Raw genomic sequence first — 13,693 nt, 5'->3', positions numbered from 1 at the left:
TTTTATTTTCTTTATGTTCATTATGCAGGGATTACTGTTTCCGCATTCAACATTCTGTAGGCTAGGGAATTCTTAACTCAGACCTTTAAGAACCTGTGAACCTGCTCACGTTGTGAGTGAAATTTTGAAGACACATGCATTTTTTCGCTTGAAAAACTGAATTTCATTGCTTACTCAAGATTCTCAAAAGGGTAGTTAATTTCAAAGAGGTAAAGAACCACGACTCTGGGAAAATCTTCTGTATGGAAGCCGCTACTCCTCATTCTAGGAGAGGCTGTACGGCTTTTGGAATATAAACCATAAAAATCAGCCACATCGTCAACCTTACGCTTACAGAGATTTGTTAAATTCTTTGTAAAGGAGCACCAAGACATAGGCTGTTAACAATGTTGACGTGAATGATCCATGATCACTTTATTAACTCTATTACTATTTTTCAACACCTATTGTACAGCAAGCTCTGCTGTAGGCACTGCACTAGCTACAAAAGCTGTGGCCCTCCAGGAGTTCATACTTAATTTTAAAAACAGTGAAAATAGTATGTCAAACAGAACACAACTGCCACAAGGAAGCTACTGACCAAGTATTGTGAGAATTCAGTGAGAAAAGAATGTTTTTCTTGGTTGGTGGTATTGGGATGAATTTGCAAAGATGAAAATATTAAAAACGGAGTAGACAAAATACCAATGTAATGTAGCATTTTATTTGCCTTGATTTACAAATCTCAAACCCTAGACTCTCCTTGCTAATCCCTCTCCTGTTTCATGGAAGCAGCTCTGGGAAAAGGGAAGGTCCTGGAGATGAGCAAAACTCCTTTGTAGAAGTCCTAGGAAAGACTGGAAGCCTGTGCTGCCGGCCAACTATCTTACAGTTAAGGAAGTGTTAAATACAGTATAAAAATTACTTTACTAAGTTTCACCCAACAGCTCCTTTTTATGACTTGTGATACCACTCTTTTAATGCCTTAAAAACTACCAACATCAAACACACAAATTCATTACATTTGCTCACATCTTAAAGAAAAAAGCATCTTTTATAAGATGCTTTCTACAGCACTGTTTAGCATCGTTGTCCTCTCTGATTAATCTATTTTATAGAACCAGGATAAATGCCCTTATATTAATATTGTCGATCACTAAAAAAAAGACATTAACAGCTGTTTCACCATAATGATGCCTGTGCATATGCTAACCCCAGTTAATTGTGTCCCCCTTTCTCCCACTGAAAAAAGTCGATTAGTTTTTTCTCTAAGTCCCCACTCCAATTATGGTATAGTCTTCTCAAATAAATTGTATCGTTATTTTCTTGTAATATTTATCTTTATCCTTTAGTATGAAAAATACAAGTAAATGAGGCTTCGCACTGTTATGTAAATTTGTTTTTTTCCCTGAGATTAATTCATAGCTGGCCCACTGTATTTATATCATCTATAAATCTGATTATTTACAGATAATACATCACAAGAAATAATTTTTACAAACCTAATACTGATTCCAAAAGAATACTCTACCCAGCATATTGTTTATCATATAGTTTTCTAGCAGCCCAGTGTTTGATTTATTTGACAGTGCCAAACATGCATGGATTTTGCAACATGACTTCAAAACATTGATTGAAAACTTTATTAAGATTTAGCAAATTAGGGCCGGCCCCGTGGCTCACTCGGGAGAGTGCAGCGCTGGTGGGGCCAAGGCGGTGGGTTTGGATCCTATATAGGGAAGGCCTGTGCGCTCACTGGCTGAGCGTGGTGCGGACCACACCATGCTGAGGGTTGCGATCCCCTTACAGGTCAAAAAAAAAAAAAAAAAGATTTAGCAAATTAATATATCACATCAGTGTTTGTTAACTCTCTATCATCACTTGAATCACAAACTATTTATCATAAAGTGTAGTTCTACACAACTAATTCTGTTCCGGCTGTTTTCTTTGCCCCCACCCCCCGCCCCAACCTCTCAGCCCACAAACGTGCTTGGTCTTCAGCTACCCTGGACTTCCGAGTGTCTGCAGTCATGTCTCAGTGCAATGTCAAAAGTCAGCACATGGCTCCGGCCTTTCTCCCGAGTTCTAGCTCTGCAGTCCAACTGAAGGCAAGGCATTTCCTTCCAGACATCTCACAATGACCTCAAATTATAACCACATTGATCTTTTTTACTAACCACTCCTCAACATGGTTCCCTATTTCTACATGATTCCCACTACCCTCGATCAGGCTAAAATCTCAAAGCGGGGAGGGATGGGAGGAAGATAAGACCACAGGGGAAGAGAGAGGGAAGGAAGGAGCAAATGAATGAGAATAAATGACTATGAATAAGAGAAAAGGATGCCCACCACCTGACCTAGCATTCAGGCCCTCCCTTGTTTTGTACCGATCTGCCTTTCAACCTTGTGGATAATTGCATCATCTGCACAAACTGATTTATTCATTGCTTGGCGAACATGTTACATTTTCTGAATCACATATTTTCCTTGTGTTTCTCCTGCCTGGGATGCTCTTCTTCCTCACCTTCACTGTCCAGATCAACCTCCAAATCTACGAAGCAGACTATCTAAGCCAATTATTGAGCAACAAAGCGGATATGATCTGAGAACATATCTTTTTTTTTTTTTTTTTTGTCGTTTTTTCGTGACCGGCACTCAGCCAGTGAGTACACCGGTCAGTCCTATATAGGATCCGAACCCGCGGCGGGAGCGTCGCCGCGCTGCCAGCACAGCACTCTACCAAGTGCGCCACGGGCTCGGCCCTGAGAACATATCTTTAATAGTTGTCTTATGGATGAACTTCTCAGGTATTTACAGCCTCTACCTCAAACTACAATGTATGCCCTTTTTTACCTCACCTTACCCTACCAATAGGAGTAAAACAAACCCAACTCCAATGGTGGAGTTCAAACAACTAGTCTCAGTTTTAGTGCAAATACAAAGGATAATTCCACCTGTATTTGAAAGGTTTTAGACCCGAACACCCCCTCTATGTTGACACATCTTCCTGAGGCAACTGCTCCAAAACACACAAAAAAAAAATTTTAAAAAAACCTCTTCATACTCTTTTTGCTCATTGAGAATTAGCTAACAACTACAAGGTAACCAATGTTCTTTTTGTAATTTCACACACCCAAAAGGACATAATGAAATGAAGTTATTCCCACTCTCAGGAGCAACACATTTCCTGTATGACACTGTGTATGGAAGAATCAGATAACATTCTGCCTGTTAGATGCAAATCTTTTAAAGAACTCTTATATCTACCTTCTAAATTATGCATAAAAATTTTGACTTAGAAATAGCAGTTCTCCCGTGGATTCTTGCAGAAAAGTTCTAAAAGTCTTAAAAATGCATTTCCCAAACCACACTTTCCTTTGAATACTTAACACAGGGAAAAGATGAATGAGTTAATTAGGCATAAAATTACCCTATGTGAACTGAACTAAACTATATTAAATAATAAATCAAAATGTTCAAAGGCAAGAACATAAGAAATTTAACCTCAAACATAAAAACCATGGGACTTCTGTATCTAGAGAATATGCATACATATTCTCTAGGTATACGTATATATATGGATATATATATACATATTCTTAAACTGGTAGATATAACTTGGCAAATTTTTGCATATCATGAAATTTTCTTTAGTATTTCATTGGGTATTAACCTTTCATCTTTTTTTTTTTTTTAATTTTATTTTGTCGATATACATTGTGGCTGATTATTGCTCCCCATCACCAAAACCTCCCTCCCTTCTCCCTCCCCCCCTCCCCCCCAACAATGTCCTTTCTGTTTGCTTGTCGTATCAACTTCAAATAATTGTGGTTGTTATATCTTCTTCCCCCCCCCGTTTGTGTGTGTGTGTGTGTGTGTGTATGTGTGTGTATTTAACCTTTCATCTTCTGAACAAGTTACATACTAATATTTTCAAGCAATTACAGCAGTCCCTTCTTATTGGCAGGACATACATTTCAAGATGGCTAGTGGATGCCTGAAACCTCAGACAGTATTGAACCCCATATATATTGTTTTTTTCTTTATATATATATCTGTGATAAAGCTTAATTTACAAATTAGGCACAGTAAGAGATTAACAGAAATAACTAATAATAAAATTAAAAAACTGAATAAAACAAGGGTTACTTGAACACAAGCACTGAGACACCGTGACAGTCAATCTGATATGTAACTACCAGGTGACTAACAGGCAGGTAGCACACACAGTATGGACCATGCTAAGAAAGGAATGATTCATGTCCCAGGCAGGACAGTGTGAGATTTCATCATGCTACACAGACAGCCTGCAATTTAAAACTTATGAATTTTTTATTTCTGGAATTTTCCATTTATTATTTTTGGATTGTGATTGGCCATAGGAAACTGAAACCATGGAAAGCAAAACCGTGGATAAGGAGGAAATACTCTATTTACTAACTATACTTATCTCAGTAAAATAGTTGAACCTACATACACATGGATCATGAAATAATGCTGGACCTGAGTTTCCCACTCAAAAAATAACACAGATATTACCACTTTCTGAGAACCTTTCAAGAGAAGATTAGAACTCTAGTTTCATCATGACTAAGAGCTAAATTTATACAGCACTTAACTATATATGAGGAACTGTTCTAAATGCTTATAAACATTATCTCATTTAAACCTCAGAGCAACTCTATGGAATAGGTCTTACCATTGCCCCATTTTAGTGATGAAAAATCTGAAGCACGGATTGGTTTAAGCAACTTTCTCACAGTCGCACAGTTAATAAGTGGTAGAACCAAGGCCTGAATCCTGCAGTTTCACTCCAGGGTTCAACTGACCCACCTCACACTCCTTAACCACAACTCACAACTCATCTTTCACTCTTTCCATTATTCCCATATATATATATATATATATATATATATATATATATATATATATATATGAGTGCCCACAATAGAAAACACATTAAATATAACTACACAATTAATGGTACAAAGATTAATTTAGTATTTATTCTATGCTCAAGTTGTTAAAATGCAGAAAAAGAGGCATATACAAATATCTATATTACAAAGTAGAATATGACAGGCTTTTGGGCTGTGATGGGGAACTATAAATTCCTCATAGATGTTTTTTTTCTCCCCCAATATTTAACAAAAATGAGTGGAGGCTGGAGCAGGGAAGGCTTTGTGGAAGAGATGGAATTTCACTTGGGTCCTAAAAAATGGAAAAGTGGGATTTCCAAGTGAACAGAATAATGTGAGGTAAAATTAAATTTCAAGAAAATATAGTGTGTAGATAAGGAAAAGGAGTGATTCAGTTTACCTAGAACACGGGGTATATAAAGATTATGAGATGGGAAGGAACACTAGAAAACGTGGGGGCCAGACTGAACACCATAGCTGTTGAGAGTTGAGCCAGGAGGTATGAATTTCATTCTGTTGACAAAGAGGAGCCATTTTCCCCCTCTCTATTCAAAGAAGGGTCATGACCAGATCAAGATGGTGATTCAATAATGTTAATCTGGCAGCAAGAAACATGTAGGACTGGAAGAAGGAAGCAGATAAGAGGTTACTGCTATGCTCCATGTGCAAGGTAATGAAGTCTCCAGTGATGGCAATGGTGGTGGAAAAAAGAGAAAAGTAGCAGATAAAGCAAAATTAAAGAGAGGGCAGCAGTATCAGGTACCGTTTGGGTTGTGAAGGCAATAAAAAAGGAAGGGCTCAATTATGAATTAGAAGGCTGAACCCGACATTAATAGAAAGAGAACCAGGTTTTGTATCAGGAAAAAAAAATATTTTCAATCTACAAGGTATTTCAAAATTTCAAGGAAAGATTTGTAATATCTTTCAATTCCATTTTTCCACGAACGTTTTGAAGTATCCTTGTATCGAATTTGAGGAGTATCAGATCCATCAGTTGACCAGGGGCTTAAGTGACACAGAGTAGAATGAGGAGCTGATCTACCTGAAAAGACAGGAGCAGGGGGTGGTGATACTCAAAATAAACATAATGAATTTGTTTTTTACTAATATAGTACTTTTCAGTGGATCGAGTGCGACAATCACAATAGCATCTGATTTCTCCAACTAAACAGGGTAGCGAACATATCTATATTTTCTAAATTCTATGGCTCTTGGTAAACCATGTATACAGTGAATTCACAAATCTTTGACGATGATTCATAGACTGAGATGTAAGCTTTGTTTATGTGAAGATCTTCATATCAGAATTATGAAAATACTTTGCAAATAGGAAATTACATAGTTTTAAACATTTAACCATACTAGTGGTCTTTCTACCAGTTTATAAGAAATAGCTAGAATTAATCACTGCCACTAACTAAGATTTACTATAATGATAAGTTAGTTCTGCTCTAAGGTAATTAGGACAACTGGAGGCATTTAATTTTTTTCCAGTCTAAAGCAAAGAGGATTTAGGCATCATGACCTTGATAATCAGATAAAAGCATTAAATATCACTGATATCCTTTTAAGAGTATGCATGAATCCCTTTTCCATAGACTTTTCAATATGCTTTAAAAAACAACAACAAAAAACTCATAAAAGAGAAGTTGTTCAGACCAGAAGAATTAGGCTTTAAATTTTATGCAGCCATATATTTCTAAAAGTCCAAAAGTAATAAACAATTAAGAACAAAGTCTGATGCTGTAAGCCTGGCACATAGTAAGTACCCAATAAATATTTTTAAATAGATGATTCAATGTCCTATATAGAAGGAACTTCCTGAATATGTAATGTTCTATGTACTGGCTGATTGCCTGAACCTTTTCTTGTTAACTCTATTTCCTTACCATCTTGGTTCTTTTCTCTTAACCTACTCCAATCAGTTTTGCTCCCAACTTCCCCAAGGAATCTGCCCTTGTCAAAGTCAACAGTGCCTCCCAACTTGAAGAATTCAAAGGTCACTTAATCGTCATCTTACTTGACTTGGCAGCACTTTCTCCTTGAAATAAATGTCTTCTCTGGGCTTCCACGACACCACACTCTGATTTTTCTCCACCTCACTGGCTCTTTCCCCTTTTCGCAGCTTCTAAATCCTTGTGTCCACAGAACTCCGTTCTGAGCCCCTTTTCTTCTTGAGCTCCAGATCCTCCCAAAGTGATCTCATAATTTCCCATGGCTGAAAATACTGACATTATGTAAAGGATTCCCAAATCTATCATCTCCAATACTTACCTCTCCTTAAAGTTCAACTTGTATATCCAACCACCACCAGCCATCTCTACATGGGCATCTAACATTTCGATTTCAGCAGGTACAAAACAGAACTCTTGATCCACCCACTCCACTAAAAAAATGCTGCTTCATGAGAAGAGGGACCACCGTATCCTGAGAGCCTGGAAAAGTGCCTGACCAAAGTGGACACTACATTAAAAGAACACCAGAATCATAGCTGCCCCATCATACCATGGTTAATATAAAAGCTCCATCAGATAAACATTGACAATCCCCAGCTTCTGCTAGAATTCCTAGACTTTCCTCTTGTCCCTTTCCTGGAAAGCAAGTGGTCCAGTGTTTTGAGCCAAGCCAAAGTTCCCTAGTGTGGAAGCAGAGTGGAATTCTGAAACACAATACAGGGCATGGAACCAAGAGGATGTGAAAACAGACTCCTAGTTGAAATCCAGAAGCCTAAGAACCTCACGGGAAAAAGGGAGGTAAAAAAACAAGCCCACAATCAAAAGATTTAGAGCAACTCAAGAAGCAGAGCTTCAAGAGATTACCTGCAGGATTAATATGTAGTTCTTGGTCCTTTTTTTTTTTTTTTTTTTAACAGCCACGTCCCATGCCCACAGGTAGAACAAGGCAGGGTATGTCCATCTGCAGTCCATTCTTTAGACCACAGAGAAGGATCTTCCCAGAACCCTAATTTGTTCCTGTCATTCCTTGGCTTATACCTCAATAGTGCTCCCTATCACAAGATAAATTCCATGGCCTTTCATCCGGTATATAAGGTCCTTAACAGTCAAGTCTTTTCTTAACTCTTTAGCCTCATCTCCTGCTACTCTACCAATACACACAACATACCTCCCTAAAAGATTCTAAGCTATTTCACTCCCCTATACCTCTGTAAATGTTATTTTACCCCTGTCAGTTAAATTTCTGTCCATCTTCCAAAACTCAGGAGTTACCTCCTTTTACAAACCTTCATTAAACTTTAATTAAAGTTCCACTAAAGAATTGGGTTTTCCACAGTGAAAAATCACTTCTTCTTTCTAGCACACAGATACACTATTCCCAGCCTCCCATACAGCTAGACATGACCCTGGGACACATTCGTCAGATGGAATGTCAGGCCAGGGATCCTTAACCCTCACTGTGGATCAGCATCACATAGGAAGATTTTTAAAAATACATACCGGGCCCCCTTGCACAGATTGTTTCACTTAGTCTGAGGTGGGGCCCAGCCATCCAGTGGTTTTTAAAGTTCTTCAGTTCATTCTAATGTGCACACAGGGTTGAGGAGCACTAAAGAAATCCATGCAAACTATCCAATATCAAATTGAGATACTGCCATCCACATGCACACGTTGTGCTGTGTACATACCGCCAGTAATACACTGATCAATTATACCTTCACATTTTGTTTAAATATCTCTCTCCTGACCACATGCAAATACCTTGAAGGAAAAAAAACAAATCTTGTTATTTTTGTATTTTCATTGTTTAACCTGGAAATTGACATTTTTTTGTAGGTATTCAATAGGCATTTTGAAATAAATAAAAGAAAGAATATTTCATATATAATTTTATATATTATATATTATATAAATATATGTCTCTCACATATATCATCTTAATTTTGACAGAATATTTTCTTTCATAAGCAACCATGAAAAATAAGATATAGTTGCTTATTATACTTGAAACAGTACACTCATATAATCCTTTTTTATTCATTAATAGTTGAGAATAGGTCATGGAGTACATTAGCAAAAATACTACTTTCCTAGTATTACTGCTACAAAAATGCTTGATCTCTTTGTAAATCTGTGTTCTCATATCATTTTAAAAAACTGGAAAAGTTGGGATAACATTCTAACTTCCATAGTCTACATATAGGTAGAGAAGAAAAACCTAAAAATAAAGGCAAGGAATGTCTGAAGGTAGCCTATATTCATGATCTGGTGAGCTACTGGAGAAAGCAAAACCAAATTCAACAAAACATTTTAGAAGAAACCTTGTTTAGGAATATATATACATATATGTAGTTCCTCCACATGTAGGCCTAAGGTAAGAAAGAAAATCATGCATAGTCAAATGAAGCAACACTAACAAAACCTGTAATTTGATTTGTGAGGAATATATTAAAATTACATCGAAAATTACAAAAATAAAAATTTTAAAGAGGAAATTTACTCAATATTACTAACTGGAGACTCAAATTCATTTAACTAAAATCAAATTCATCTAATTTACATCATGATGCATTTATTTATAAAAGAGGTAAACATTTATACTTACTATGGACATCCCAATAATCAATTTCAGAATTTCAAAACTCAGATATTGTAAAATCGAATCATTCTTAAGGTCTTAAATTTCTCCCTTGCTACATTCCAAAACACAAAAAACTGCTATTTACTAACATTTACTTGAATATTTCCCTCAAGTATTTTGAGATTATCCTAAGTGAAAAAACCCAGGTACAGGAAGAGAAATACCGCATGTTCTCACTCATAACTGGGAGCTGAATCCATAAATAAATAAATGAACAATAAAGAGAAAAAGAAGAAAGAAAGAAACAACAATCACAGTAATACATTGAACTTTTAGAAAACTAGAGGTGGAAAGGGGAGGGGAGGGTGAATAGTAGGGGGCTAATGAGGAACTGGTCAATGGACACTAAGAATGATTGCATACCGTAATGATGAATAAGCTAAATATACTGATCTAACCACCACACATTCTACACAATTATTAAAAATCAACATTGTACCCCACATATATAATAAAAAATAATGTAAAGAAATAAAATTACATATATATGAAAAATATACCCCTGCCTAATTGTCATTTCCATGTTTATTTTTCTATTTTGAAAGTCATTTTTAAAAGTCATTTTGAAAGTTATTCAAATATCTGTGGAATATGGTTTTAATCTGCTCAAGTAGACAAATTATTTTTATGTTAAATAAGACATTATCAATCACATGCTTTAGCTGAGAAGAAAGACAGTGGTGGAAAGCAGATCCCAACTTCCTTTGAGGGCTGACATTTGTCCCTTTCTCTACCTTCCTTTTACACACCTTGAATGGAGGTGTTCAGAACGGTTAACGCCTCATGGCTCCTGAACTTCCCAGGGGAAGGCGTCCACAGTAAGAGAAACAAGAAAAATAGCAACTGCCTATTTATGGATTTCTTTAAACTCCTAGACCCAAAGTGCTTCATCTCCAAAGCTAAGACTTCTAGGGAAAGGGAATCATAAATGTGAACATTACTTTTTAACCATTTGAAAGTATTCCTGTTTATCCCTTACAAATACCAAACAGTTTTGTGATATTACTTAACACAGTTATGGCAGTCTTCAAAACATAAGGAATTTGGGGGTTTGGGGATGTTAAGAGAGCAAGATCTCAGTTAACTTTGCATTGACTCTGGGGTAAATCTGGGTGAGTCACCTTCTTTAGTTAATAGAATGAGATTATAAAATATTAATGAAGGTTGTTTTGGCAGAAAAGATGAGGATCTAGGCAGCTGGAAAATTTGGAGTGACTTAATCCTCTTAAAATACAAATACAAGAACAGAAGGAGAATTACAGAAGTAGGTATAACATAGCATACTCCACTCTTCGTGCCCTGGTCATTTAGGATTGCATGTCTCTCTTCAGCCTGTACAACCCTTACCTACCTCTGTTAATGTCATCTCAAACCACAGCCCCATCCCATCTCTTCCATATACTCCAGTCATACCAAAGACTGGCACTTCCCCAAAAAACCACGCTGTTTCACACCTCCACCCTCTGCCCACAGTACCTCAGCATCTTCTCATTTGGGTGAACTTCTTCATGACACACCCAAAGACTGTAATGACTTTCCCAATCCCAAGAAGGCAAATCCAGGGATTTACCACATCACTGTGGCATTTAACAACAGGATTATTACTTTTTAAAAAAATAAACCCAGCAAATACCTAGGTCTTATCATTCTCTATGTTCCAATCATTTAACACAATGCTTGGAGCATACTATCTATATTCCCTGCAAGATTATGGATAATGGGTTAACTAATTAATTTGAACATACTGTATTACCTTATGTCATATTTAAAAATAATCTTTAATAAACACATTTAATTTCTGTTTAAGGAAAGGCAGCTGATTAACTGGTACCGCTTAAGTAACAGCATTTTCATTAAAAAATGTGAAATCAAACTATTCTTATCAAGACTATAAAATACATAGTTTTAATATCATTTAACATTAACATTATTCCTCTAAAAGAATAGCTATCTTTACTTGAAATTCACTGCATTTCTCTAAAATAATTCTGCAATTTCCCACTAACATATCTTTCTTCCTTCATTCCTGTTTCTTTACTGCACTTGTAAGATTCTGATTCAACTATATCATGGCTCACAATTTCAGATTCCTGTACTGTTCCATTGCTCATTCTAGACTGCGTACTTTTGAGCTTCATTATCTTTTTCTTCTACTGTTTTGTTCTATGAATGTATCACTGCAGATACATTATTATCAAATCAAAGAATCCAAAGTATGACAGTTTTAATAACATAACAGCTAATCTACAACATGCTTCGGTTGTTCTTATTCCTTTTTATCTTTTTAATGTTTTTCTGATAACAGGTAAATAATGTTTCTTACAATTATTCCTGACTTCTTATCTTTATTGTGGTCTGTGCTACTTTCCAACTTAGTGTTTTAGGAGTTTTCTTGATGCCTTAAATTTGATCATTAATAACTTACTGGCTCTGACCAGAAGACATGCACACACCTGTGCTTTTTCAGAAGACAGTTTCCTGTTTTTCCATTCTAGATGTTAATCCTGCAGCTCTGGGACAAAAGATGGGATCGCATGATGCTCCCGTTAGTGTCACGAGGCAGCCCTGACAGGACTCCCTTCTCTTTCACGTCCTGACCTTCTCAAGTCCGAGAGACTGCCTGGCTGTTGCTATCCTGTACCTCTCACCACAACAGCTCTCTATCCTGAGCTTCTGACCCTGTAGCAAGCAACACATTTTTTGAAATTTTTCTAGGGAATTGCTGCTGGCAAAAACAAAGGACCAGACAAGGGCAAAGAAATACAGAAATGAGCTTGTTACAGTTAGCAGGAGTCTTAAGGCTGTCCCTGAAACACGGGGAAGGTAGAGGAAACCTCACTGAGCCAGGTTCTAGCAGCTCCACCAGCTTCCCACCCTCCCTCTGCTCCCTCAATTCCTGCTCCACTTTTTCTCTTCTCAGATGATTTCTTTTCTCTAAAGGGCCAGCTATTTTTTGTGATTTCTATTACATTTTTTATTATCTTTTATTTTTTAATTTTTGTTTAAAGAAAAGAAAAGGATAAGTAAAATAAGATATATATGCTTTGGGGGGAAAATAAAGAATTTTAGCTGTTTTAACAATGTATTTTCATAATTTCTGAAAAACCGTCATTATTACAAAGGAAAGCTCTTCTCTTTTTTATAGGAGTACTTTTTTGTCATTTCTTTTTGTTTTTAAATCAATACAAAAGAAAAATCCTTAAGCTTTTCTTTCAAATATCAGAACTGACAGGAATTCCAGTTTCAGCTCAGACATGTAAACAGCTTGAAACACATCACTCCTGTCCTTACATTAAAATACTGAACAAACTGGAGATTTGAATTTGAAAAATGTTCCAAGTTAGAAATCAGACAGTCCACAACACAGCTGTAGAAATGATCTTAAAAAGCAAAGGATAAATTTAAAATATTTTAAGTTAATAAACAAACTCACATGTACACAGAACTATATTTCATAATTCTGTGACCTCCAGTATAGACTCTAATACATAAGTAATAGCTCATTTAGATGTTTCTCTGCTCTAGTAGAGAGGGCAGCTGGAGAACAAATATTTTATTTTGCTTTGTTTGGCTTCCCTAACACCTAAGTGAGGTTTTTGACTTGAATACATACTCAATAAATACCTATCAAAAGTCTGAATCTAAATTTTACTACTGAACTATGTTCATCAACATTAAACTGTATAAGTGACCTACTGTTTCATTAAAAAATATAAAGTCCCAGTTGTATTTATCTTTTAAAATAGAAGATTTTAAATAGAAGATTTTAGTTTTTCAGTCGTCCTCCACTATTATCAAGTGACCACCTACTTTAATAACACAGTGAAACAATTATGGTGTGTGTATGAACTGTTCACAGGGTTAAGGTGCCACATTGCTTTATTATTATTTAACTCTTAATTCATCTATCTGAAATGATCCACAAATGAGCAATGTGAAGTGATAGGGACAGAATACAGAAATTAAGAGAAGTAGACTTGTGAAAAGATTAAAAATAAACATATATACATTATAGGAGTATAACTCTTTTTTTTTTTTTTTCTTTTTTTTCTTTTGTGACCGGTAAGGGGATCGCAACCCTCCTGCGCTCAGCCAGTGAGCGCACCGGCCATCCCTATATAGGATCCGAACCCCCGGCCCGAGTGCTGCTGCGCTCCCAGCACCGCACTCTCCCGAGTGAGCCACGGGATCGGCCCAGA

General features: G+C 36.4%; 1 protein-coding gene across 13 annotated transcripts in view; it reads right to left on the bottom strand.

Annotated features, from left to right (window-relative positions):
* CADPS2 (calcium dependent secretion activator 2) overlaps positions 1 to 13,693 on the bottom strand; it is a 498,805-nt gene that overhangs the window by 308,640 nt on the left and 176,472 nt on the right. The window lies entirely within an intron of this gene.

Source organism: Cynocephalus volans, chromosome 6, assembly GCF_027409185.1.
Source record: "Cynocephalus volans isolate mCynVol1 chromosome 6, mCynVol1.pri, whole genome shotgun sequence".
Lineage (NCBI taxonomy): Eukaryota > Metazoa > Chordata > Mammalia > Dermoptera > Cynocephalidae > Cynocephalus > Cynocephalus volans.
This window is presented reverse-complemented; position numbering and strand designations above follow the sequence as displayed.